The following is a 25,860-nucleotide window of genomic DNA, read 5'->3' as shown; positions in this document are numbered from 1 at the left end:
TGTGTGTGTGTGAATCTTTCTCTATGTTCTGCCCGTCTGATTTGTGCTTCGCTGGAGTTGCGCCTGTGCCGTGTGGGAGATTAATCATACGGTGCCATAGGCTGAAGCGTGAAATGCAAACAAACAAATGGACAGGCAAACGGACAACAGATAGACAGACAGGCAGACGGACAGCTAGACAGAAAGACAGTTATACGTTGATTATATATACAGGCAAATCGCGTTGAAAACTTAATGAAAGCCAGCGAATTTCTGTGGCTTTTCATTTGGTTTTGGGTTTTTTTCTTTTACTTTTTTTTTTTTTTGCGCGGGTCAGTGCACCGCCCACCTTTTGCCTAACCGCCCACTATGTCAGCGCCTCGGCAATTTGATTGCCACCGTGTGTGGGCGATCCGCCCAGCCTGACTGACTGGCAATTGATGCTCGCAATTATCTAAAAGCTGCACAAACAATGCGCAAATTAAATGCAATAAACCAAATTGAAGGCAAAAAAAAAAAAAAAATCAGCCAACCAACAGCCAGGCAGAGCCAGCGGCTTTTGGGGGCGGTCGCAGTCGAGTGCAATGTAAATATTTTATGCTACAATTTGCGCGTTGATTTGTTGCATATTACAAATACTATAGATATATTTATATATATATATGTGTATATATATAGAGCAGAGCAGAGGTGGAGAAATAAAGCAGGTAAACCGCAGCGCCCGCTGGCTACGTGGGCTGTGGTGCAATTAGCTGGTGGTTTGCTCATATTTTGCGGCCAAGCTGGTTGGCCTGGCCAACTGTCCAACTGTCCAACTGGCCAACTGGCGGGTGGTTCGTTTAAAGCAAAAGCCGACATGGCGCTCCCGTAATTTGCTCATAAATGCGCTAATATACAGCAAACGAGTGTGCTTTAAAGCCCCGCGAGTGCAAATGTGTGTGATTGTGTGTTTGTGTGTGTGTTGGCAGCTAGCCAAATGCCAAATGAGCCGAGTGGCTGCCGTTGAACCGTAACACGCGCCACACTTAAAGCATTTGCGGGTGCGCCCGACTACATTATCTATAGATCTGCCATATCTATTGCCATGCTCCACAGTTTATGCTCCACCAGAGCCAACCTTAACCCCGGCACAGTTCTAGCTGCTGCTGGTCTTAAATTTCATTATTGAGTTTACATTATGTTAATTCAGTTTATTTCGGCTAAAGCGTAAAGCATGTTGTATAATGAGCTGCTGTTTGAGTTGCAGAGGAAATCGCTGTGATAGAGGGTATGATCGTTTAATCAGGCAATTTGTACGGCCTTAATGAATTTGAAACAAAATTAAATTTGATGGGGATGCCATGTATATACGTATAGATGTAGATAAAGATCTTGATAAATAAACAAAAAATAATTATAGATATTCGAATTGCTAATTGCTCCGCTTAAAGCGTCCGTGCGGTTATAGCGGCGAAATTTCTGGTTTCTAGATGAACTTACATGAGCTAACTCATATGCTTATACTCAAGGGACCGTCGTTATAGCAGGACTCTATCATATATCCATATACATACATATATATAGAGAGAGATATGAGCAGATATTCATATATATACTATCTATTGATATACATATATAGAGAATATAAACTATTGAAATTGTGATGAATATTTTGCAATATATAATGAATAATCGAATTCTTTTATATGTGTTATATTAAATATATATTATATATATTAATTTAGTAACTATGTATAGCATATGGATTATAATTTACATTTTTGCCTTACAAATTTTTTACTCTAAACATTTTTTTCTTCAGACTTAAACTACATCAAAGTTTTAATTTACATAAATAATTTTTAATCTATATAAACAAAAATATTTTTTATATATTTTATATTGTTTTCTTAATTTAAAACAAAAGTAAATATTAGACCTATTATTATTGTTATTATTTTTTTAAATACGTAATACGTAGACCTATAAAAGCAAAAGATATTTTCTTATATATTTCTCATTTTTTTTCTTAAGCTAATATTATTAATTTAATTTTTGTTTTTTCTTCTTTCATATCTCTTGTTTTTTGTATCTATACTCCTGGCACTTATTACCAAATTGTTTTTAATATTAATTGATTTTTTCTTCTTTTTTTTTTTGTGGTTTCATCTCGCATCTCGTCTTTCTGCTTGCATCATCGTTTTTTATATATCCAATGAGAGTTAAATTTGTATATAAATTTTTTGATTATGTAATCTCAGCTTAAGCACTTTGACGAGAATTATGCAACAATATTCTTAAAATAATTCTTGCAAGCTGTTTTTGTTTTTTTCGCAACTTTTCTTGAAATTCTTTAACATTTTTTGTTTTACTGTATTTTAATGTACATCATAATGAGCATTTGCAGTTTTTGGTTTGAGTGAAGAGCATTAACGAAAAAAAAAGAAGCTGATGAATACAAAAATGTTGTAAGCGACCTTCTCGCAGCTAATAGAATTCATTTGGCTTGTCATTGTTATTCTTGTTGTTGTTGTTGTATAAATTCATGCATCTTATATGTGCGCTCATTGCCTCAATTAATGCGACATTGAGCGCAATTTGTCAGTTGTCATTAATCTTCTTTGCAATTTGTGATTTGGCCAAACGACGCGCCTTGTTTTGGGCTCTTGGCTTTTCACAACTAATTTTAGGCCAACTGAAATTTGACAGTTGTAGCTGAAGTGGTAACTGATGCTAAGTTAGTTGCGTTTTTTTCGGCATTCTTGATTGCTGCAGGAAATCGCAAGTCGTTGCCAGCAGCAAAACAAATTTATCACACACACACACACACACACAACAACAACAACAGTAACAACAACAATAAAAGGGCCACTTCACGCTTGACAAAAGACTTTTTGGCTAATAGACTAGGGCTATGTGGCTATGACGCACTATGCCCAGGCTCTGTGGCAGAGCCTGCGGCGCAGTTTTGTAGTTTCAGCATTTGCCTTGGCCACAGCGTGGGCTGATGATGCTGATGATGATGCTGCTGATGATGATGATGATGATGCTGCAGTTCATGGCTTGGGCCTGCAGGGCAAGGCCTGCCCTGGCCCACATGCACGCTGTCGTTGGAGCTGCCTCGGCTGCGGCTTTGTTATCAATTCAAGTGGAACGTATTACGTGCATTAGTATCCTTTTGCTAGAGCTTGAGCTGCCTTTTGTGAGCAGCTGCTCTGCTGGTGTGTGCCTTGCGCCTGTATTGCGTATTTATTTCACTGTGTCAAGTTCTTTTGTGTCGCCTTGCAAGATTTATGACACTTTTGCTTAAGCCAAAAAGCGAAAAGCAAAAGCTTTTAAACGTGCTGCGTTCGCTTCGTTCACTCATGCAAAATCAATGGGGCGATGCTTATCGAGATTTTTGTTGCCTGCTCGATGGCTGGCAGCTTGTCATAATTTTGTGTGTGAAGAGCGCTTGGCTTAATTTTCACAGCGCGAGTGAAAGATTTTGAGCTACCCACAGCCGCACAGAGATTGAGATAAGTTGTGTAGCTGATGCTGCCGCTGCTGCTGCTGCTGCTGCTGTTGCTGCTGCTGTTGTTTTGTGGCTAACTTGATTTATGCTTGACACGCTTATTGAAAAGCCATAAATATATAAAAACGAAGAAGAAGAAGAGGAAGCGGGAAATCAGCAACTGCAGCTAGGGCATACGCTTTGAATGGGGTCATCAGCTGATAGCATTTGATTTATATGAACAGCATTTGACACTAAAAATAAGAAGGAGGAGGAATTCTGTTATCTGTTCGCGCACAACGTGTCGTATGAGCGACATTAGCGTAAGCGGCCAAGGCTGGAACTAGCTAACAAGCTGCTTTTGGCCAAAAATAAACAGTTAGCCTTTTGCATACACGCTGATAAGACGACTTCAACAACAATAAGCCACAATGACAGCAGCAGCAGCAGCAGCAGCAGTAGCAGTCACAGCAGCAGCAACCACAGCCAGCAGGAGTAGCAGCAGCAGCAGTTAGACTCCGGCAACCTGTCTCAGTTGTAGTCCGCATGTGGCACCCACCCCTGCCCATACTTAAATATATATATATTTTTTTTGCAGAGATGCCACTGCGACTCGTGTCCGTTTCGCGTTGCATATACTTAACAGTAAAATAAATATTTTACTATAAATCATGCATTAGAGTCGGCAGCGGGCTGAGCTCCAGCTAGCTGGCTGGCTGGCTGTCTGGTTGGCTGGCTGGCTTGGCTTGGCTTGGCTGGCTGCCTTGTTACCTGTCACATGCTGCCAGCCACATCAGCAACGTTGACAAGGTGGCGGTGCTGCTGGTGGTGGTGCTAGTGGTGGTGGCTGTGACTGCTGCAACAGGGGCTCACGACTTTTGCCAACGCTCGGAAGTAACACACATTTAGCGCTCGAGTAGCCAAAAAAAAAAAAAATGAATATATACATATATATATCTTCGCTAAAGAGCAGCCAGTTAGACAGGCAGTCAGACAGTCAGACTGCTCAAAGCGAGATAAAGAGCAGCAGCAGCAGCATTAGACAGGGGAAGCGGGCAGAGCTTAGACAGACAACCAACTAAGCCAGGCGACTAGGCAGGATTTTCATAGCGAACATGCTGCGGCATGAGCTGCTGTCAGTGTTGACAAATTGGCTTGGGAAAAGGGTTTGATTAATTAGCTGAAATTTAATAATTAAAGGTATGTATGATCTATACGATAAAATATTGAAATATTGTTATCATATACTTCTTAAATGGTAGTTAAAGTATGTAAATTTATTTCAAGAAATATTAATAAATATTTATATAACAAAAATTAAGTAATGATAAATAGTAATTAATTAATTAATAATAAATAAATTATTTGAACCTTTATAAATATTTATTTAAAATTATAAAAATATAAAATGTCTTTAAAATAAAATATGCAATAAATAAAATCTGTGATAATTTATAGTAATCGCAATTAAATAATAATCTCGCATTGCCATACTCAAAGCTCTTCAATTCAACAATGGAAATATTTATAATAATTCATATAATATATTTTTAAATTTATATAAATTATTAATTATAAAATTTTCTAAAAATAGCTAAAGACCATATAAACTATATGCCCTGCCCTGTACAACTTGTCTGCCTATTAAAAATTCCCTTGAAAATTTACCACCAGTAATACAGCAAAGCCTAGCCATTAAATAGCCAACTGGCTCAGCGCTCTGGCCAAACCGAATTTTTTGTTATCGCTCTGAAGCGACATTTTGCAAAGCTGCATATGCAATGTTTTATACAAAAAATTGCAAAGGATATATGTAGGTATATATATATATAGAAATATATATGTATATGTATATTTGATGTATCATTTCATTTATTTCTGCGCTGTAATGCAAAAGACATCGAAACAAATAGCAAAAAAATAGCAAGCATTGGCAGCATTATTGCGTATACGACAAGTATGTGAGTGAGCGTGCCAGTGTGTGTGCGTGTGTGTGTGTGCAGTGGTGTGTGCTACAACGGCTTTTCCCAAAAGGCATAGCCAAAGGCAACAGCTAGCAGCGACGCATGCGCAAATGCGCCAATGGTCAAGGCAGCCACAGTTGCAGCACCTAGTGAACAAGTCAGCTGCCTGCACTCCCCCTCCCACCCGCGCCCTCTCACTCACTCACTCACTCACTAAGCCATGTCTCCATCTTCGTCTCGGCCTCGTAATCGATGAGCTGCTGCACATTTGGTCAATAAACGCATTTCTGTCATTTTTTTTCGCAGCGCAAAATTTATGGCGCGACTTTGGCTCCAGCTTTGACTAGGCTCCAACTCGGACTGGGGTTGTGGCTATGGCTATGGCTATAGCCTATAGCTAGCTGTGGCTTTGCCAAATGCCATTTTCATTTGACTTTGACATTAATTTGTGACCGCACTTTGCCTTTAACCAGGAAGTTGTCTGGCATAGCGCAAATATTTATACATTAGCATGATTTAGAGAGCATTGCACTCGCATTCGCACTTACAAAGCAGTTGAAGAAGAAGATGCAAATATATATATATAGGTTGGCTATGCCTATGCCTACAGCTGAGATTGCAGCTCTTTTTGGCTTTTTTTTTTGGGCCCATTGTCAACGTTTGTGGCTAACAAGCTGTTTGCCCATTGCGATTTATGCGTGCACAAAAATGATGAGAACTAGCTGCAGCTATGATCAAGGTAATAGAAAGAGATAGACTGAGAGATAGAGAGAGAGCGAGATGGAGATAGTTGCAATTGCAGTTGCATAGAGTGCAGTCCTCTTGGCGCATTGTCATCATTATTTGTGACATTGGCAGTTGGGTTATTTATGGGTCTTTGGGTGAGACAACGGCGTTTTTGTGACAAACCGCTTTACCGGTAAATCGGTAAATCACAAAAATCTGACTGCGACTGCAGCCACAGCCACAGCCACAGCAGCAGGAGCAGCAGCAACGGGCCAGCTAACAAGTGCCTGGTACCCCCCAGCAGAAAAAAAGCAACAACAAAAAAACTGCCTTTTGTGGCTGCTGCTGCTGCTGCTGCGCTGAGTGCAACGAGGCAGAGTTTATTAAATTTATGCAAATTTTATTTATAAACGACAGCAGCAGGCTGAAAGGCAATGCTGCTTGATGATATGCCCCACAGCAGCAGCAGGAGAAGCCTCGCCCTGTCCCAACTGTCGCTGCAGTTCATCCAGCAGCATATATCGTATCTATACACATACATATACACATATATATATATATACGTATATGCCCAAATCCTATGCCGCTCGGGGCCCCCGGCTCGGCCTGGCCTGCTCATGTGTGCAATTCACAATTTTTGCCTGGCATAAATTTTGCCAGTGATTTAGTTTGAGAGCTGATTGGTTTTTGCAGACATCGGATCGCATCGCATCCACGTTTGAGGCCCCTGACACATGAGGCGCGGGCGTTGCTCGATTGGCATGTCTTTATTATAAGCCTCTCTCGCAGCATTTACAATGCCTTGATTTATATGCTAAAAAAAAACAGCCGTTGGCAAACTTGTCACTCGTCTCAGACAGACACACACACACACGCACTCATACACACTCACACACACATATTTAAATGGCTTTTCTTCGTTCGAGTCAAACAAAAAATCGTTTTTGACAGGCAACATAAAGCCAACTTCAAATTTGACCCACATACAGTTGATCGTATTTTTGTCATTAATCAATTTAAACTAATTCTTAGCCCCAATTTAGGCCTGGCTAAAAAGCATGGCTAGCACAAAAATAAAAAATAGAAAAAAATTAGCAACAAATATGCATTTTTAATTAACAGCCGCAAGGCAGAGGCCAAATCCAAGCGGAAACATAAAGTATGAAAATTTTAATTGTAAACTGGGTCGCACAGCTCCAACCAGAGCTAATTTCATATCTATACGAGCACATATCTGTTTAGGCAGTGCGTGGCCAAAGATATTCATTAAAAATACATAACTACAACAGCGCCTGGCCCCATTTGTTGGGGTAAACAAAATACAGAAAAAGGGCGCGAGATTAAAAAATAACAAGCTTTAAAATGCGCATAATAAACACAAATTGAAAATACAAAACAATAAAAGATAAATCAATTGCAAGGCTTGGCCGTAGACAGCAGAGCGCCATCTATGGCTCGATTTACTTCCAATTTGACTAATGCTTTCATGGTGAATGAAACCAATTGACTTTAGACAATTTGAAATGCATATTTATGGCAATTATGTAGGCAATTTAATGCATATATTTCACATATTAAATTCGTTATTGAAAGAATTAAATAATTAAAACTCATTATTATTTTAAATAATTATTAAATTGATATTTTTTATTATCATTTGAAATAAAATGTAATAAACCAATGATACAAATTAATGTGTTAAATTTTTAAATTTATTTAAATTATTATGGTAATAAATTAATGTATATTAATAATTAACATTAATAGTGAAATAATTCTAATTATTATTAAAATAGGTAAATTTTTTTGATTATTAAATGGAGAAAATATTATTAAAATAAGTAATATAGTTAATAAATATTGAAACTATTTAACAAAGACAATACGTAAAATGAAATTTAAATAATAAAAAATAAATGTTAAAATAAATCCCCTTAAAGTGACCAAGGTCACGTCCGAAATGAGACTGATCAGTTCTGCTGCATGCCCTCCTTTTATAGCTAGAAGAAAGTCAGTCGAACGAGAGTAGACGATCAGGAGTCGCTCTATGAGTTAGTTCTCATACTCGTTTAGGCATATGAGAAGAGTAGATCTGTGTCTGTATGAGTAAATAGAAATGATTTATAAGCGTAAAAAGTGGGAGATATTGGTAAGAAGACTCTGTTTAATTAATATTTATATTTTATAATTTATTTACATATCTATGTATATGCATACATATTCACATCGACTGCTTATGGATTTATTAACATTTACTCAGTGCAAATCCAGAAATAAGAAATTACAAAAACTGAATGATTCCTCTATTTCTCTTGCAATTCCCTCCCGCCCAGCCCTCTCTCTCTCTCACACAGTCTTCCTCTTCTTTCGCCCACTTCAACTGGGAATATCCATCAATTTGTTTGCATACACATTTGTTTTTTTGTTCTCTCTTCCACTCAATTGTCGATTTCTTAAAGATATTTTGATTGCTAGAAGTAGCTCGCCTCAGCCTCTAGCCACTTGAAAACTCTTTGAACTATCAAAACATTTATTTCTCGTCTAGAATTTTATGTGCACACTTCAATTGGCTGGAAAGTGAACGCCAACGTGAGTACTTGAAGAGGTGGGCCAGTGGCTGGGGAGCAGGTGGGCCAGGTGGGCAGGGACGGGAGGGCCATTGCGAGCATATTTGGCAATTATATTTGGCCATGTGACAGTTGGCTGTCAATAATTTGACACTTTCACTGCGCCACAAACACACACACACACACACACATGGACAGCTATTGATGGACAGTAGTTATTGCTATATATGCATACTATATACTATATATATGTGTATAAATCAGTTATGGCATTCCTCTCGTATATATGAATATGCCCTCAAGAGTTAATGACCTTTGTGTGTGCTGCCACGCCTTTGTTGTTGAGCTGTGCACGCCCACCTCCACGCGCTCGCTTTGCCAATTTAACACCTTTCTATTCTGCGTCGAACTGAGCGGCCTTTTACCAAGCGCAAAACATAGCGTTTCCTTTTAGTTAAGTAAATACCCTGGAAATTATCGAAAGTGGATATGATATTGGATTTTATTGGAATGTGTGCAAGAGCGAGATGGAGATGGTGCATAGATTCAATAGGCTTTTATATATAGACCATTATATAGCATATATAATATAGATTTGTGTGAATATCAGATAAAGAGAGGGAGAGGGAGAGATAGAGAGGAAGCATACATTCTATAGCATTCTTTATGTATGTAAGGCACAGATGCAAGTGCAGACTAGATTATAATGACTTATACATACCTTATATATGTATGTGAGAGATATATTCATCTCTCCTCAACTTATACATACCTTATAAATGTAAGAAAGAGATGAAGCATAGGAGCATTGATTATATAGGCTTATACATACCTTATATATGTAAGAGAGGGAGAGAGAGATGATGGTTCAAACTAGATTCTAGAGTCTTATACATACCTAATATATCAATATAAGTCTTTTATTGTATCAAGAATCGAGTCTCTCTAGGTCTAGGCAACTCCCTGTCTGAAGAGTTATCTTAGTCCCTCTCCATAAGTTTCTCTATTTATTATAAATATGATCTTGTCTAGGGCATCACCTCGCCAGTCACTCCCCATTCCATAACTCTTAGCTGTGTTTTTCTCCGTTACAATTCAATTGTTACAAATTAACTGGCCGCACTAATGTTTCACGCTTGCTTAGCCGCCACAGCTCGCCAAGCTGCCCAGAGCTGGCTCGATATTGATGCTTGACTCTGCTTGGACTTGGATTTGATTTTGGTTTTGGTATCGGCAAACGGCAACGCGACGCAGCCACAAAAACCGCTGACACAGTGCCCTTTGCCATCGACATGGGCATCCGACATCGGCATCGACATCGGCATCGCCGCCCTCACACTCTCTGCTGGCTCTCGAATGGGAGTCTACTACTCTACTCATTTACATCCGCATTGTTTTGGCATCTCATCCATGAAATTTATAGCTGCTGCGGACCGAGTGAAAGGTGCGCTGACTGCGCGACTCAATGACCATCTGACAGTCTGACTGTCTGTCTGGCTCTGACTCTCAGACTCTCTGACTGACTTGTTATTGCCCGTTTTGCAATTTATGTTTTTATTTAGTCGTACATGTGCCAAAATGTTTGTTCTCCCACGCTGCTAATTAATATACAAATTACGTAGCCTAATCAGCCATGCCACAGTCGTTTTCGCTGTGGCATGCAAATATATGCGGCAATTGGCCCAAAAAAAAAAAAAAAAAAGAAGGCAGAAACAATGCAAAGAACAATGCCACACCCTATCGACAAAGTTCTCTCGATATAGATATATATTTGCCTTTGGCTGGGGATGTCTATTTGATTAATGTGCCGCGACAGCCAAGGACAAGGCATGGCAGGATTTTTTTTTTTTTTTTTTTTTTTTTTTTTTTTTGACTCTGGCTTAGTCACCTGGCTACATTGTTGCATTTGGGCTTTCAGATATAAATTCAAATTGTGTCAATTACATTGCGGCGGCTGCTTATCGACGACAACCACTGACAAACTGCCCGGCAATCGCAGTCGGAGCTGGAGTTGGAGTTGTTGCAATTGCACTTGGAGCTGTTTGGCCTGACAAACCTGCAGCAACAGCAACAACAAAAACACCAGCAACATTTGGTTTCCATTTCGACTCGGGCATAGCCTGACATGTCTCTGCCAGCTTGAAGTTGTCGTCGTGTCAGTAGGGGGAAATAGTAGTACATACTACATAGATTTCCAGTTTCATTTTGCGGTTTCCTTCTTTTGTTTTTGTTTTCTTTATTTCGTATGTTTTATTATTTTTATTTCATTTTATCTTCGGTCTGCGCTTAGCTCACGTGTAGAGCGAGAGTTGTTTTGGCCACTTTGGAAATTATTCATATCTGGAAATTTATGCGGCGTTAAGAGATATTTATTTACTTTTTTATAATTATTTGAATGAATGCATATGCCGAGATGAGCAAAAGAGAAATTGTTAAATATTTTCATACATTTTTTATAATTCAGCTGGATTAAAAATAGATTTGTAAGTGAATGAGCTTTAAGAGAAAATAGATGCAGATTTTCTGATTGGATTTCAATATTTAAGTTGCAGTTGGTTTGATTTATGCCAGAGTTCCCATTGCTTCAAATTAGTTAAGATAATAATGCAATTAAATTTTCGTTTTATTTATTCATATAAATAATATATATGCCATATTTAATGTTAAATATATTTTAATTTTGAGTTATATTTATTTCTGTTAAATAATATGAATTACAACTTTTTTGTACAAATCTATTATACGAAAAATTAATAGAAATATTTTCTGTTTTTTAATTTTAATTTTTATTTATATATATTCCAAATTCTAAGAATTTTTATAATCATCTTACTGTTTAAAGAAATTATAGACACCGATCCAATAAATTAATTTATTAAAAAACAAAAAAATAAAATATTAAAAAATATATTAAAACTTAATATATATAATATATTTATTAAGTTTCATATTACAATTTTTTTTATTATTAAATATTTTGTATTATTTTTTTATTATTAAATAATTATAAAAACTAAATATTTTTATTTTAAATTTTAGTTTTATAATATAAAAATAATTAATATTACAAATAATTATATTGATTATAATATTCGTACGTTACACAAGTCTTATATGTATGTATATTACATATATAAATTCCTCAGTTTTTTAAGCATTCCCATAATTTAAAACAAGACTCTCATAACTTCACTGCTCTTCTCATATTGCTCGAACAGCCCTCGCTGAGAGTGTGCACTACACATGTATAAGAAACATTTAATTTATGAACGCAGGTTTTTCATTTTAATGCCAGGCATTAGAGCTGCCCTGCGGCTCCGCAGCGATCTGTTCTAATTGGTTTATAGATTTGTCTGACTCGATTTCTGCGCGTTGCGTTTGGTTTTGGGTTTGGATTGGCGCTGCGCCGCGCTGCTCTGCTCTGTGCTCGATTGCCAATTGCTTTATTAATGGCCATTTGGCTGTGGCCTGGGCCAGACACCAGGCGAGGTCTCGGCCTGGGTTAATGTCATCCGTGGCCAGCGGGCATACATGTTGTTGTTGTTGGATAAGTAAAAGTTATATGGCCAAAGTATGTCACGGAAATGGCTTAGTTAAAATGCGTGCGGCTATAAAGGGTGGGAATGGGCGAGGGGCCAGGGCGGTGGTGTGACAGCTGAATAGTTGAATATATATATATGTGTATGTATGTATATGTATATATGTATGTGTATACATGCTGCATTAATAAACAGCAAAATAGAAATCGAAACGAACTGCTGAGCCAGCGAAGCGAAGGAGGAGGCCCTGCAGCATCTTAGCCGCACATGGGCATTGCCAAGACAAGCAACAGCAACAGCAACAGCAACAGCTAAAGCAACAACACAAGTCAAGGCACATCCTTTAATGGCAGTCCGTGTTCGTTCTGTTCATTCTGTCTGTCGCTGGCAGGTCCGCCCGCCTGTCGCGCCTACTGCGTCAGTCAGTCAGCCAAGCGAGGCCAACAGCAACAGCAACAGCAACAGTTGCTGCTGCTATTGCTGTTGCTGTTGCCCACTTGAACATGTAGTGCAGTCATCGTCGCGCATTTTAAAAGCCTCGCAACTAAATGCAACTCTCAACACGGCAACTTGGCAAGGACCGAGAAGTGAGCACTGCCTAGACAGGCCGCAAGACACGACAGCAACAACGGCAACAACTGCAACAGACGCATCGTCAAACATATAGGCTATGTGCTATAACTCATTAATATTAAATGCTGCTGCCAAGACAAGCCCCTTAGTCTGAAACACACACACACGCACACACACGCACCGTTGTTGTCTCGCTGTGGCTGGAACTAAAAATTTATGCGCATTTTGTTTCAATTTCATACACACGTGACTTGTAAATTATCCATTGATGTGGCAAACGCGTTCCGATGCGAAGGAGGCGCGGCTGGGCTGCTATGGGTTGCGGGGGGCGTGGCCAGGAGCATTGGCGACAGGATGAGCAGCAGCAGCAGCAGCAGGACTGCCAGTCTCTGTTGAGACGTGAGCTGCAAACGATTTCTTTTAAAATGATAATTGCAAAAGGCGACAAAAAATAAACAACAAAAACTGTCTATAAATATATACAGACAATACATATATGTATGTGTGTGAGTGTGTGTGTGTGCATATAAATGAACGACTGGCAGACACGCCCACGCGCACACAGATTGCGCCGCAAATACACAGAGTCACTCAGAGCTAGAGCGAGAGAGAGTGGGAGAGAGAGAGAGACACATGCGAGGCATGCAAATCTCTGCTGCAAGCCGCAAACACAAAAAGTAATCAATTTTCTTGTGGCGTGTTACAAAATGAAGCAAAAAATAAATAAATAAATAAAAAATAAACAAAGCAAAAATTATGCCAGCAGCCGAAAGCAAAAGTTAAGCGAGAACTGTGACAACAACTGTTGTTGCCCCGAAAAAAAAGTGAAAATTATGGCACGTTTCTGGTGTTGTTGTTGTTGTTGTTGTGGCGGCGGCGGCGGCGACGATTGCTGTTGCTGCTGCTGCTGCTGCGACGAAGTTTCAGTTATAAAGCCATAAATACGCATATTAGCCTCATTTTAAACGTGGCTCGAGGCATGCATATATGGGTATATGCTATGGGAGATAGTCTGAAATGTAAACGAAAAGTGTGTACATATAGAAATATGTATATGTGTAAGTGTATATAGCTGGGGTCTTATATATACTTGGGTACGTTTGTTTCAAGGGTTCCCCTATCCCTATATAAGGAGAATAGTCTAAACTACTCAAAAAGTTGATAAATCGATGGAGAATTTTTTATTTGAAATATAATATTATTATTATATTTCATATAAAAAATAAATATTAATAATTAATATAATTCTTAGAGTGCTCTGAAACATCTAGACTTCTCAAATGGGCTGAACATATATAATTAAAATTTTTTGACTATTTTAGAGCATAGAACATAGCTTGAGGCAGAATTTAAGCAGTGTTTTAGCTTAAGGCAGAAATATAAAATTATTTATTAGCTTACAAATATTTTTTTAAAGTTTTTTTTATTAAAGTAGTTAATTAAAAATTCTAAACTTTTTTTTTAATTTATAGCATCAATTTGAAAAGAAATATATATTTATTCACTAAGCTGAAGCTCTAATTTTTCCTTCATAATTTATTTAATTGCATTTAGAAAATATATTTGTTTATTTTCTTTCTCCTCTTTCTCTTCATTCAATTAATTAGGATGGTATTGCCAATAATTTACTAATAAATACCTCCCGAAATAAATTGATTGCAATATCTGATAGACTTAAGCCAAGATTTCAATTAAATTTGTTTTTATTTATTTATTTTTTTTTTTAGCAGTTCAAAAATTTCTCTACAAGAAAAATAAATTCAAAATGCAATAACGAATTTCAATCAAAATAATTCAATTGAGCTTGAGCCAAGCTGAGCTGAAAATGTCTCAAGCTGGGCAAAAGGCGCGTGAGACAACAAATTGGAATTTTAAAGTCATCGCAAAGGAATCTGTGAGTCTGTTAGCCTTCACATATGAACGAAAATGAGAATTAAGATTACACATTTCATAAGAAAACACAATCTTCCAGCCGCAATCAGCTGGTCAACTTTTGGGTTAACCCTCGTCTTGGCCCTCTCTCGCTGTGTGTGTTCTGCGCTGTCGAGATTTGGTTGGTTCTCATGGCGTAATTAAGCATAATTACACATGTCAACAGCAAGCAGAGCTGATGTGGGGCAAACGGAAGACGGGAAAACTGAAAATGGAAACTGAAAAGTTAGAAAACTAAAGGTTGTAGCTGATGTTTCCCAAATGTTGTAGACGCAGTCGCAGTTGGTTTATTTTGACAGATTTCACTCAGTACTCGCTCTGCATGTGTGCGTGCGTGTGTGTGTGTGTGTGTGTGTATGGCATATGCAGGAAATGTTAAATCTGAACAATAACAACGCATGGCTCATTTCCATTGTCGTCTACACGACTTGCCTCGACTCGCAACGCATTGAGACTTGTTGCTGGATTTCCTTTGGGTAATTATTTGCATGCAACTTGTGCGTCTTCTGCTGCCACTCAACTTTGTGGTCAGACCCGGACCCAGGCCCTGCCCTGCCCTGGTCAAAGCTCGAAATTAACCCAAGTGGCATGTTGAAGATACAAATAAAACAGCAGAGCAACACGTTAATAATGTAACAGCAAATAATAATAATGAAAAATATATATATGAGAGATGTTGAGGATTATGATTAATGCTGAATATGAAATACTCTTGCTTGGAATATTGTAGAAATGGGATGTGCGATATGTGTGATATATAATGATGTGAAATGATATATGATATGTTTAAGCATTTCTATTTTTATTTAATCACAAATTAACTTAAAGTTAGGCACTGGCTATTGAGGAAGAGATTAACTGAGGCTAGGTAATTGATTTTGTTTAACTAACACTCTAAGAAGTTAGACAATCTTTATAGACCATCAAGCTGCTGCCTCTCTATACCTAATATATATCATGATGAGCTAGCTAGTATGCATATATTTATATAGAATATACAGACTTTTCAAGATTAAGTCTCTACGCCTAACACATATCATAATGATCTCAACATATCTCTGGAGAGTTTCCAGATATACTGATGAGTATACATATCAAGATTATATAGCACTTACACAGGCGCTTCAAGCCTTTATCCTGCCTTGGCTAACTTAGCTCAGGATTAACTTAAAATACCAGAATTTTTAAGATCAGCATTAACTAAACATACCAGACTTTCTAGGATCAAGATCAACTTAAAATACCAGATTTCTTAGTATATATTTTTGAATTCAATACCTAAAGGTTTATCGAAGTACATACTCCATTCCATTTCTCAATTGCAACTATATCACCTATACATACTCTAACTCTCTCATGCGCTACAAACCCCATCACAGACGCACAATACCCGCTCGCAGAGTAATGAATGCCTCAACTTGTCTGCTGGTTAGCCCCATCGTATTTCAGTTCTCATCTGCTCGTCTGTCCGGCTCTGCGTTGGCTTTTGCGTCTGCGGTTGATTTTTATGGTTTCATTAGTACTCCACATGCGCATGGTACATGCTACACGCTGGAGTAGATGTGCGGAGATGCTTCGTCTCGACTAACTGGTAGATGGTCTCAAAGATGCTACCAGAGACCGTCCAGTAGGCATTCGTTAAGTTGCGCATGCGTAGTGTTCAAAGTTGTTGTTGTTACTATCGTCGTCGTCGTTGTTGTTGTCGTTGTTGTTGTTGTTGTTGTTGGTGGTGGTGGCCAAGTTTTGTTGTCGAACTCGATGGCTGGCCTGAGAAAATTCTACTGACCCACAGAACTTTAACTTTTTGAGTGGCATTGTTCAATTTTACAACAGACAACAACAACAACGAATGGTTAGAAATTTCACAAGCCTGTTGGCTATTTTCCTGCAGCAACAGCAACAACAATGCGGCTGCCTTATATATTTGTTGTTGCTGTGGTTAAACTAAAGTCTTAGGCATTTGACTCTTAACCATTTATTGATGCCACAGCGAAATTCTGCCGACGCTGCTGCTGCCCCTGCTACAACTGCTGCCCCTGCTGCTGCTGCTGCTTATGTTAAAACCGCAAAGCCAATAGCCAACACCAATGTTGTGCTTATGTTTCATGCACTTGTCAACTGCTGTGAACGAGCCACATTATTAATATTACCCAACACTGGCCAACAAAGCAACAAATATTGTTCATGGCTGGCTTAAAGCTGTTTCTCTCTCTCTCTCTCTCTCTCTGTGTGTGTGTGTGCAACATATGCATAGGTGTGTGGTGTTGGCAATAAGAAATTGCGGAAATCGCCAATCGAAATGGAAAACATTTTCATTATTTGCTGCCGCTTTTGGCCATAAACAAGCCGGCTGCCCAGGTGTGTGTGTGTGTGCGTGTGCGTGTCACAAATTTATGACTGCCAACATAAATTTGTTAGCCACAGAAAACATATTTTGCCTGCGAGTGAGCCGAAAAATTGTCAACTGAGGCCATCTACTATGGCAAAGAGAATTTTTTTTTTTAACTTTCCGATTATTATTTTCATATGATCAGTGACAGTGGATATATAGGGTATAATGACGGCAGGGGCAGAGACATCTGTTAGTAAAATATAAAGTAAAGTAATAAAAAGTAAAACTAATTTGTTTTAGAGCACTATATCTAGATATCTGTGGGTCTATCTGGAAAATTATTAAAACCAGAGATTCGACATTTTGAATCATATTTCTATGTGCCATGAAAAGGAGATTGGTAACAGTATTATGCAGTCTTGATATCGATAAATATCGATAGTTACTGATAGTTTCTTAAGCCGAAATTTTTACTTGGAGAGTAAATGCTCTTAAGGTATATATATACATATAACATCTATGAATTATGTATTTAAATAAAACATAGTGCTGACTTTTTTAAATGTAGAACAGCTATATTTTCAATCTATATTTATATATAGCTGTCCTACATTTTAAAGCAAATTATAGATGTTATTTTGTAGTCTTACAGAGCTACAAATAGATTTGTGTCTAAGTAAACAAAATCAGAATTGCTCAAATCACCATCCCAACTCAAGTTACAGCATATCTGCTAGTTCAGCATACCCGCCTAGAGCACTCATATTTATTTCTTGCTATTATTTTTGCATGCCATCTGACATTGCCATTGATTTATCTCAATTCGCCACACTGCCGTCAAGTGCTATAAACAAGAAATTTGTAATTAAACGCGCCGCAGCAGCAACAACAGCACCAATAACAACAACAACAACAACAACAACTTGCTGATTTGGCTAATAATTTTTGGCAGTCACATAAATTGGCCGCCTGTTTGCGTTTTCGCCTTCCGTCTGGACTTCAATTTCAGTTTCCGCCTCTGATTGCATGTTGAGCGTCTGGTTTCTAAGACACTTGGCTAGGATGCACCAACAGAGCTGATGATGATATAATGTTTGGTCAGCTTACGCTTGCAGCATGTTGCACGCTCTCTTTGGCGGAGGCGGGTGCAAGTGATGCCACATGCGGCGCGCAATGCTTTCGCCCACCCGCTGGCTGGGCAATTAGTTAGTTAGAGCCAAGTGCCAGGACATAAGTCCTTTGAAATTTATGTTCTGCGCAATGCTCAGATCCCTGATTCAAATGTGCCAAAAAGCAAAAAAAAAAACAAAAAGGTGTGTCAATTGCTCTTGTTGTTGTTGGCTTGCGACGGCGCACCCCGTGATTTATGTAATGCATGCGAATTTTCATTGCTGTGTGTGTGTGAGTGTATGTGCAGGGTAGTCAACGGCCGCAGCCATAAATATGTCAATATAAATAGTCAGCCAAACAACTGCAGCAGCGGGAGCGGGAGCAGCAGCAACAAGCGAAACATTTCAATAAAAATCAAAATCAAAATCAATAGCAAAAGTTGGCCAAAAATATATTGGAGCTGCTGGATGTAGAGACTAAATGAATACCCTGTAGTATAGAGTAGTATGCATGAAATGGGAAATTTGAGTAGTTTAGGCAAGAATAGATAATGGAATTCGAGCAAATATAAAATGAACTCAAAGGAGATAATAGACCAAAAAGATATAAAATGAAACATCGTAAGGCTAGAAGTTAGTTACTCCTAAAATATGTATCAAAAGAGGATAAATTGCATAGAGTAAGCAAGATTACAGTAAGCGCTCTCAATATGTATTATATAAATTGGAATATAAGAAGATAAACCTAATAGAGTATATAACCTTTAACAGATCATATATAGTCCAGGTTGTCTACATATTAATAGAGTCTATCTGATCTCAGCTATGAAGTTCAACAACAAGCATGCTCTTAAGGAGTGCTCCATATACAATGTAATTAAGTAGTTCTCAATTCCTATCTGTAGAAGAAGAGAAGAATACAGTATGTAGCTCGTATATATGATATACATAATACTCTTAATCTCTCTTTCTACTTCTCTGCGGCTCTCTATCTTCATACAAATATATAAAATATATCTTAGCAATTTTGAATACCTTACCTGTATAGCTATATTCTTGTTCTCTTTCGTAGTAGCTCCCTATCCATTATGTACTCCTTCCCTCTCTCTTCTGTTCACGCTCACGCTCTCCCTCTCTCTCACTCGCCCGCTCTTCCGTCTGCATTCCCTCTCACTTTCTATCTTTCCTACTTTTATATCTCTTCTCAATTCATATACATGAAAGTCTGCAGCTCTCTCTATCTTCCACTGTTTGCCTCTATGCCCATCTCTCTCTCGCTGTGTCACTCCCTCTATCACCATACAAATCCTATTAACATCTCTCCTGCTGCACTCAGCTCTAAACACTTAAATGACTGAACTAAAATGCCCGCCAAATACGTGCACGTTACCTAATCACTCCTTAGTTTTATATACCCCGTTAAGCATTTGCGGATATGTGTGTCTATGTGCATGTGTAAAACGCCGGACGCTATCAACTTTAATGCGCCTTTGTTTCGGGTCGACGACAATGTTTGTTTTTACTGTTTTTGTTTTTGTTGCTTTTGGCAGGGCTGGGGTGCAATTTGGGGAGGGCATAGCGGGGCTGCGGGGTTAGCCATTGTCAATAGCCTACAAATTGGCGCAGCGCATGGCGGCAATACATTTTTGAGTGGCTCCAATCGTATTTTTGTAGCCACACGGGTTGAGTAATCGACAACGGCCAGCTATCCAACAATTCAGCGTCATATCGCACCGAGCTCCATTGCCATCGAGTGTGCCCAGGTGTGCAGAGCTGACGCAGCAGCAGCAGTGGCAGCCACTGCGACACAATATGTTGGTCATATGCAGCAGCAGCGGCAGCGGCAGGAACAAGACCCCATTCTGTGGCATGACACCGTTGAAGGTGGCCCACTAGCCAAATACTGGCTGGCGCCCTTATAACTGGGCCCATGCCAGCAGCCGTGCAGCCGTGCAGCCAGCAGCCGTGCATGACTCAGGTTCAAGTTGGCGGCATGACTTTCAGACCGCTGACACACAAAATACACATAAACACACACACAGACACACACACACACACATATACACATATATATCTATATATGTATATGTATATCTCTACATATAAAATCAAATGGCAGGCGTTTATTAAAATTCGAGTAATACGAGCGAAAAACGTCGACTGCGATTCGGAGTCTCTGTGGCAGTTTTATTAAAAATGCAACAGCTATGCTGCCGCATAGGGAGCGAGGGCTGCAGCAGAACAGAATAAGTAAGTGGGGGGACTGGAGAGTGGCAGAGGTGGCTAGAGATTTGCCCAGATTTCAGGCACGACAAAAGGGTTGCATAAACAATTGCTTAAAGTGCACACACACACTCACTCACATACAGGGAATTGGAGCTTAAATGTGAACTTTGAACTTTGGGATGTTCTATAAGTAGAAAATAAAAACTGTTGTAATATGTGTACATACAGACATATGCATTTATATGTACATACATATATTGAGAAAAGTATAAAAATAAAGCTTAGAAGATCTTTGAACTCTTTACATTGGTAAATGTCATGAAAAATGTAAATATTGAATAAATAATGCTCAATTAAAATTTACGTAAGTATTTTATTTATAAAAAAATATATAAATATATATATATATATTATATTTTTTTGTAAATAATTTATCATGTTGTTTATGATTTACCTTTTATGTAAAAAATTATTTTTTCTTTATTTTTGTAACTTAATTCAAGATTAAAAAAAAAAATGTTTTATGTAAGCAAAAATTACTCTTCAATAGTTTTTTGTTTTATTTTATTTTTTTATTTTTATTTTTTATTTTTTCTTATCTTTATTTAAGATTTATTTCTGTTTATTTATTGCTAAAGACTTTAATTTACGTTTTTTTATATTTAATTTAATTATTTATTTTTTCCTTACTATATTCAAGTTTTTTATATTTGTTTATTTATTACTAACATGTTAGTAACATGTTAGTGTTACTAACCCCTGAATAAAGTTTAAAAACATGCACATTTTTTTTTGAAGCCAGACTTAAAGATAAATTCATAAAAAAAAAAAAAAAAAGTAGAACAGCATGAAAAATTTTTTTTTTTTTTTTTTTATTTAATAAATATAATTACAGTAAAGTTGTTATTTATAAAATTACCCTTGGGTTTTCTCTTTGCTATGTGACATTACATGTCTTAGATGCGTACCGCTTGCCATTACAACAGTTAGCCAAGCATATTCTGGCCAATTACGTTTTCCTACTGACCTACATATTTTATTAATTTGGCTAATGTGGAAAAAGTACCTCAGAAAAAAGCCCAAAAACAAAATAAAACACCTAATAGCAAATGTGTACGAAAATTGCCTAACCCCATGAAGGTAATGGGTGGAGATGGGGTAGAGGTAGGGGTAGGGGTAGGGTATGTACGGTAGGGCAGTGGTTAGGGGAGTTGAAGTAACCTACATGGCCAGCTAACTTGAATGAGTGTCAAAGCTATTTTGCGCTAATTGCCTTTTACGATTATTTTCACATTTGGACGGGCGACGACGATGACGACGACAGTTCGAGCCCCCAGAGCCTGAGTTGAGGTTTTTGTTGTTGCTGCTGCTGTTGTAGTTGTTGTTGTTGTTGTAGCTGACTTCAAGTGCTGCCGCACACTTACGCGCACGCATGACTACACACAGGCGACAGCAGCAGCAGCGGCAGCAGTAAGAGGCGTCGGCTATGGTCCTCAGCGTCATCTAAGGCATCTCTGCGGTGCTGTAGCTGAATCTCTGGAGCATGCACGAGTGCGCCACATTACACAGAGCAAGCATATAGAGAGAGGGAGACAGAGAGAGAGAAAGAGAGTGAGATAGTACTTAACTCTGGGTGTCTTTGTGTGCTTTACTGTGTGTGTGTGTGTGAGTGTGTGTAGCACCGCAGACACTGCAGTCGTGGCACGCAACATATTCGCTTATTAAATTGAATTAAATTTTTCGTACGTTTTATTTTGCGGCACTTTTCGTGCGAGGTATGCGATGTGAGGCCGCTGTGGGTTAATGTCACAACAACAGCAGCAGCACCACTGACACCACCACCACCACAATCGACACAGCTGAGAAAAACTGTGCTGCTACATACATAAATACATACATACATAGATAGGGGGCCAAAGCAACAAGCAACAAGCAACAGCAGCAGGCGAATGCCATTGCGCTTAACTTTTGTTATTATGGTCAATTATGGCTAACGGCAACAGCTCGTCGAATTGTTCGACCCGCCACGCCTCCGCGCCCCGTTGGTATGCGACAATGGTAAATATGAAATTGATGATGCTTTGTAGTTGTGGATGGGCGTGAGAGGGGGCGTGGTCGAATACTCAACTAAACTGACCCAGTTAGAGAGGCAAGCATTCAGTTAAGACCAATTGACACGTGCATTTCATTTAAGCTCTATCAAATTGCTTGTTGCTGCGCAAATACCTACACACATACCTCCACACACATACACACAGCCGTGCTTCGCCTATAATTAACAATTTTCAATAATTGCGCAATGACCTTGCCTGAAGAGCCGGAAAGAAAAGCCCATAGTTGGGGCCGTTAATTGTCTTTTAAGCAGCTACAAATCGGTGAAACTATGAGAACTATGCAAAGGCGTTAATCGAGAGAGAAACATGGAACAAAGAATGTAGCTGACGGAATACGAAATACACTTGGCCAGAGATAATCAAAAAAGCGAAGTGGAAGTAGAAGGTTTTGAGAAAAAATCGATAGGGCTAGCAGATATAGGAAACATAGAGTATAACTAGCAGGAAAAGGAAATTTTCAAATCTGTCGGCTGATGAAGAAATGCTCTTGGATTTAGAGAGTAGGTAGTATATGTAAATGTATATAACCCATTCTGTCTAAACATCTTGAAAAGAAAATTACGATTTGTATGCATGCTATGTACAAAATAGTTTATAAACATTCTCGTCCTAGAATCTTATAATATTCTATAATTAATTTTTATATATTATTATAAATATTATACACTCTAGACTACTTCATAGAGTATTCAAAACATATCAACAGTAAACTTATTTCCTTCAAAGACATAAAAGCCTTAAAAGCCACAGTCAATCAGATAATCTATAATAATAATTGATTATTTAATGTAGTAAAACAAACTTAATAGGCGAGTCACAATGCCAAGGTCTGCAAGGGTATACAAATATAATTTAAAAATTTACTATTAACTATTTGCGTTTCGTACAACAGTTAATCATGCAGGCAGAGCTTAACTATATACAGATATACGCATATAAATACATATACATATATATAAAGGAACATCTGTAGTTATATGGCTTGACTAGCTCATCCGATGATTGGCGCATGGCTATAAATAAACGCGCTCATTCTAAGCTTAGATTAATGTATGTTTGTGCGCCTACGAAACAAACAAAATAAACAAGAGGAGGTAAAGAAGTTCAGAGTGGAGTGAGGGGCGTGAGGGCAGGGCAGGGGCTGTAGCGAAAACATGTTTAAGAGCGCTTGTAGATGGCAGGTTTTAAATGCTGAACATAGATTGAAGATAGAATGCGAAGATTGCCAAGATCGTTGAGTACTTCCAGGCAGCAGACAATTATCTAATCGAGCACTTGGCACTTAATTACCAGACACACTCATCTAACATATTGTTGTTGTTGTTGCTGTTGTTGGTTATGTTGTTGTAACTATTACAGAACTGGCGCTATATAATTTTCAAATAGACATTAAAACAAACTCCCAAACAAGCTAGAGTTTCTAGTTTTTGTATAGCTATAATTGCATAAAGGTTTTGTAAGTAATGCTCTAAGTACACTATAAAAAGGCGACTGGTCAATGCCAATGCCAAGGCAAGGTCAATGAGGTCATCAATGCTTTATAGTAGACTCATCGGTCGCTAAAGACTTTATCTAACTACATAATTCACACTAATAGACGCTGCAATAATGTAAATAATAATGTATTCACAGCGAATAAGTGTGATTTAGTTGGGTCTGCTGGATTGCAAGATACCCAGTAAAACAGATAGATATTGAAAGAAAAATATTTATAAATGACAACATAGGGTTTACTAGAAGATTCCTATCAAATATAAATTCACTAGCTCTTAAAGTTCTCGAGATTTCAACATTCAAAAGTATGAATAGACAAGAAAACAGATTAACAAACAAATATATATAAATATACTAACCGAATCAATGCTTTATACAAAGCATAAAAATAATATACCCAATCATAGGATACAAGGTATATACAAATAATGTCTTTATAGCAACAGAAAGCAAATCAGATAAAAATTGTAGCCAACGCATTCCATTTGCCGAGACAGCTATACAATTGGACATCTGTGGGCAAAATCAGTTAAGAGTCTTTGTCAATGCAATTGGTATTTCGGGGCGTGGCAGTCGATACAACAAATGCAATGAAGATTGAGTGGCCCATCAAAGTATTTAGGGTATGGCATAATTGATTATGCCTAGGTGTCGCAATTAGCTCGCCAGGCAGAGACAAAAGAAAAGTCTATTGGAAAGTTGTTTGGCTACAGGAAATATGCTCACAATGCAAATGACACACATTCAACATTCAACATTCGAATCATTCAAATTGAGTGTGTAATGAATGCGTTTCTAATTGAATGCCACAAATCACGATATATTTGATCATTTTGAATGCATTCCGTTTTCTGTCTTGGCGCAGCTGCAATATAAATTACGATTTAATTGAAACGTGACTGCCAAACAATTTCAATAAAATTAACAGAGTAAAACAATCAACATGCAAATTGATCAATAAAACCAAAGCTACTACAAGAGCCGGCTGTGCCTGCGACACTGTCTCATTAAATATTCATTCAGAATCTGTTGGCATCATAATTCTTAGATGAAATGCTCATCACATATTTAGTAGCTGCATCAAAAATAACAGAGTAAACAGACAACAAAACCTAGCCTGAGTTCAAGGTTGGCCAACAATTTAACAATAAACAAACAAACGAACAACAAAAGCGTAGCGTTGTTTACACAAACGTCTTGCTTAATTTATATTTTAATTATCAATATAAAACAGGCACAACAAAAGGTGCTAAAACTCAGTGAAGAAGCAGCCAAACATAAGTGATGGGAAAAAGTTAAGAAAGTTGTAGTGAAGTCCAAATACTCTAAATGGTATCATAGCAAAACATTTAGGCAGGATATATTCCAGTTGAAATTGTCAGCAAAGTGAACTAGGGCGGTAACCAAATAAAATTGGCAATGAACGTATGGCACTCTCATCATGCTCTACTTGAATATTATCTAAAATATTATATTTATTTAAAAAAAATATATATATATATTTATATATATATATATATATATATATATATATATATATATATATATATATATATATATATATATATATATATATATATATATATTTTATTCTCTTCAAAGTAATCCCCATCAGCTTTTAGACGCCGTGTTATTATCATTATATTTTTATGTTTTTATCTAAGACTTCTCGAAGCCCTTTCTGAAAATCGTTTAATGTGAATATATCTTCAGCTCCTCTTTTGCTGTAATATTCATATCCATTCAAAATATAAAAAATTAAATACATGGAGTGTCGATAACTTGTATCCAGTTAAATACAAAATCCCGATTAATCGAAAAAAAATCGGTCCC

The 25,860-nt window shown here is 37.7% G+C and overlaps 1 protein-coding gene and 1 long non-coding RNA gene across 7 annotated transcripts in view; one reads left to right on the top strand and one right to left on the bottom strand.

The window, feature by feature from the left end:
- Positions 1-25,860, top strand: part of sano (CABIT domain-containing protein serrano) — a 144,661-nt gene that overhangs the window by 81,243 nt on the left and 37,558 nt on the right. The window lies entirely within an intron of this gene.
- LOC149268421 (uncharacterized) overlaps positions 20,970-25,860 on the bottom strand; it is a 54,139-nt gene continuing 49,248 nt past the window's right edge. Inside the window, exon 4 of the long non-coding RNA XR_016270257.1 lies at positions 20,970-21,955. This is a non-coding gene — a long non-coding RNA (uncharacterized LOC149268421). The remainder of the gene's footprint in view (positions 21,956-25,860) is intronic.

This window comes from Drosophila arizonae, chromosome 5, assembly GCF_054131065.1.
Source record: "Drosophila arizonae isolate 15081-1271.41 chromosome 5, UAZ_ARI_1.0, whole genome shotgun sequence".
Taxonomy (NCBI): domain Eukaryota; kingdom Metazoa; phylum Arthropoda; class Insecta; order Diptera; family Drosophilidae; genus Drosophila; species Drosophila arizonae.
This window is presented reverse-complemented; position numbering and strand designations above follow the sequence as displayed.